Source organism: Panthera onca, chromosome B4, assembly GCF_046562875.1.
Source record: "Panthera onca isolate mPanOnc1 chromosome B4, mPanOnc1 haplotype 2, whole genome shotgun sequence".
Taxonomy (NCBI): domain Eukaryota; kingdom Metazoa; phylum Chordata; class Mammalia; order Carnivora; family Felidae; genus Panthera; species Panthera onca.
The window spans coordinates 45,114,749-45,118,921 of record NC_138345.1 but is presented as its reverse complement, the minus strand read 5'-3'; positions in this window follow the sequence as shown (position 1 = coordinate 45,118,921).

The following is a 4,173-nucleotide window of genomic DNA, read 5'->3' as shown; positions in this document are numbered from 1 at the left end:
TTGACCTCAGGTGGGACTAACTCAGTGGAGAAGTTGGTGTTCCCGAGCTTCCTCTGTGGGGTCAGACTAAGCTTGCTTCCATTGTGAGACCACCTTCTTGATTAGTTTTATTCCCTGCCTACTCTGCTTCTCACACCCACCCCACCCCCTGGAGAAGTCTTCAGTAGATATTTTGAAAACATTCTCAATTCAGGCCAGGCTTCTAAAGAATATGACCTAAGACAATACATTACATTGGGTTCCTTCTCCCTCCATTATGTGGGATCCAAGGCCCTTTTTCTCCCTTATCCAACGGCAGAATCTAAAAACACAAAAAATGATTGCCCACTCCCAAGATCAGACAGAGGAAGAGACAAGGGGTTGCTGTGAAGGAATACAAAGATAGAGGACTGTGGATGGGCCCAAGCCTTGTGCTCTGAGCCCAGGGGATAAAACATTAAATTTTGGATGGAACTGGGGGACAAGATGTTCACTCTCCAAACCCCAATATCTTATGAAATCAGTATAAGCTAGATTGTGTCCTTGAACTTGAAGTAAAACGTTGACAAAACATATTCTCTGGGTTTCTGTAATAAGACTTAGTAGCTGATTGACCTTTTGGTTGCAAAATTCTGTAGGAAGCAAGGGGCTGAGGAAGAGCTGGCAAAACCCGGTAAATAGAAACAATTTAACAAGAAGAAAAAACTTAGAAGAGAGTAATGTTACCGCATCAGAATAGAAAAAAGTTTCCAAAAGAAGAGGATGAACAAATAGTGTCAAAGACAATCTCATTTTGAGGTTCAATGAAAGCTAGTTTTGTTTGTTTGTTTTTTGAAGGAAAGAAAGCATGAGAGTAGGAAGAAAGGTGGGGGGGGGGGGGGTTGCGGGGGGAGAGAGAGAGAGAGAGAGAGAGAGAGAGAGAGAGAGAGTCTCAAGCAGGCGCTATGCTCAGCACAGAGCCTGATGCAGGGCTCTAACCCCACAACCCTGGGATCATGGCCTGAACTGAAACCAAGAGTCGGACACTCAACCGACCGAGCCAGCCAGGCGCCCCTGAAAGCTAGTTTTAATAGAGAGATGGCCCTGGAAACCAGACTGCTATTGGTTGTTGAGTTGTTACAAAGCGGATTCTAGAAATGAAGGATATTTGTTCAAGAAGTAAAGCGTGAACTGATCCATAGCTAACTTCAGGATTAGGGAGGTTTGACTAGGAGCAAAAGGCAGCTGCCAATGGAAGAATAAAACTAGATATGAGTCAGGGAAAATCAAATGTGGGAAGCCAAACATGAAGCCTTAAACCCTGGTTCCTCCTGTGACTTCCCTGGAAGGGAACCTCTGGAGTCTTTAGAGCTAGTTTTCATTCTGCTGCCACTAAGCTCCTACCTGTGGTTTTCTGGCGTGGTGCACAATGCTAGGATGCCACACTGTGGTCATTGTTAGCACAGCTTCAATACCATCTGCTTTTATGCACTGTATTTTTAGACATCAATTGCTAGAATTTTCGTGGTCTTTTTATTTTGTTCTTAACATGACTTCCTACTTTAGGTTTCCTTTTGAGAAATACATAACACTAGAGACAAAATATAAGGCCAAACAGACAATGCAATGTACAAAAAAAGATAGGAGGTAAAGTCATAAGAATCAAACAATGGGTTGCAAGACCTAAATATAAAATATGAACACTTCGTTGAATACTTTGTAGCAACCCCTGAAGTTAACTTGTAAATTAACTTTTAAATTGTTATATTGTTTCTATGTGAAAAAACACATACCCACTTTTATAAATAGTGGCATGCATAAGGATAAAGCAATTCAAATAAGATACGATAGTTATTATCATTTTGATCCAACCACTTTTTTTTTCATATTCATTCTAATAGCACACACACTATAATCACTGCAAACCTAGCTACGAAAGAGTCATTTAATCAAGTATGCTCCCTTTTTGCTCATTTCATCTTGCCCCTTTTAATCAATCTCTTTTTATTTTATTCTAGAAACTTAATAACTGCCTTAGTGCACCAGATCCATAGGATGTGTGTCACTTATTTACAGCAGAGTCTTGCAGCAAAATGTTGAATTTATTACTTCTTTATACTCTATTTTCTTTTATGTTTGTTTATTTTTGAGTGAGAGGGGGAGGGGCAGAGAGAGAGAGAGATAGAATCCAAAGCAGGCTCCAGGCTCTGAGCTGTCAGCACGGAGGCCGATGTGGAGCTCGAACTCACAAGCCATAAGATCATGACCTGAGCCAAAGTCAGACGCTTAACCAACTGAGCCACGGAGGTGCCCCAATACTCTACTTCACTAAGTATATTCAAGCCTTATTCACAAAGATTGTTCCTTGAGAGCAATTGGCCATGCCACATATTCCCTTTGTATCTTCTATATAAATGCATTTTTAACTTAAAGCTAATAGATTGGAGAAGTCTGTATCTCTAAAATTATGTTTAAAAACAATAGTATTTCATCAAATTAATGACTTAAGACTGTAAAAATGTATTATCATTGTCATGATGGTCTTTTGATTGGTTCATTCTATTATAATTTTATTCAAAGTAAAACAAATCACTCCCTAAAATTTCAGTATCATGTAAGTAAAGTAATAGGGCACAACTCTTGGGAGGCAATAAGAGAAACTTCAGAAATGTTCATCTGTACTAGTGATTGGAATAATTGACATCCTAAATAAAATGGATAGAAGGGTCAGCAGACTTAAAGAACAAAGATGAAGTGAAATAATGGTTAAACAAATTATTTGCTGAAAAAATTATTGCTAGTTAGTTTTGCTTTTGGAATTGGGGCTGATAATGAATCTAATTCTGTCACTTCTCGTTCTCTGTTTGCTCTAGGAAAAAGGACAGCAAGAATAATGACTAAGGAGAGACAGTCTTGTCGCTAATATGTTTGCTCATCAAAAGTACCATACTGGTCACCATATCAGACTTACCAGTCTTGGTCCCACACCTTTTGCTAGGCTGTGATCAAAGACAGCAGGATAGTTTAAGAAGGAGAAGAAGAAGAAGAAGGAGAAGAAGAAGAAGAAGAAGCAGAAAGAAAGAAAGAAAGAAAGAATCCTTAAATTACAGTTATACTCTTCTTTCTTCTCAAGAAATTTGGAGTTTCTCACTTATAAAGTTCATAAAGAACAATAATACTATTGCTGCTATGCAGGGAGGGCCTCCATTCTTTTATTGGGTTGCTTCAACCAGAACATTTCCTCCATAAGATTTATCACTAATCTCATTGTGTTCTATGTTATTAAATTGTCAAATGATAACATGCCTTCCGCTGTCTTCCTTAACTGTAACCAGAATGACAAACATTGAAAGGTTAAGACAGTGCAAATGTAATTGCTGGAGGACAGGGGAACTACTTTGGGAGAGAATTTAGGACGAATCTTTGGATTTGTCAGTAGAACCAAAGGAATCAATAAAGTAGTGCCAGGGCAAGAGTCTACGAAGGAGAGACCTGCATTAATATTCTATATCTAATTTAGAATTAACTTAGTTCATAGAGAATCAATAAGTGAAAATAGTGTATGACATCAGAGTCCCTTAGTAAAAAAATGTTGCAAGTGGGGAGTTGGGCTTTGTAGAAGGGTCCAGAGAATCATTTGGTGGGGGATGGCACTTTCCACAGCACCTTGGAAGGGAATTTAGGACAAACTAACTTCCATGGAAGAGAATAAGGGAGTTAAAATAAAAAACTGGCTTTCTTGCACAAACATGAAAGGTCAAATCTGATGATTTCCGTGAGCTCAGGACTTGGCTCCTCCATTTATTGTCCCTTTGAACTTGAGCATTAAAACCTAAAGAGTTAGGGTGCCTGGGTGGCTCAGTCGGTTAAGCGTCCGACCTCGGCTCAGGTCATGATCTCATGGTTTTTGAGTTCGAGCCCCGTGTCAGGCTCTGTGCTGACAGCTCAGAGCCTGGAGCCTGCTTCGGATTCTGTGTCTCCCTCTCTCTCTCTGCCCCTCCCCCGCTCTGTTTCTCTCTCTCTCTCTCTCTCTCTCTCTCTCTCTCAAAATTAAATAGACATTAAAAAAATTTAAAAAAAAACCTAAAGAGTTGATGATGTGGAATGAGAAATGTCAACATAATAATCTCAATTTAAAATATGTTTTAAATCTTAAAAAAAAAAAAAAAAAGGACCTACACAGCCGAACTAAATGCTTTCTGAAGACATACTTGT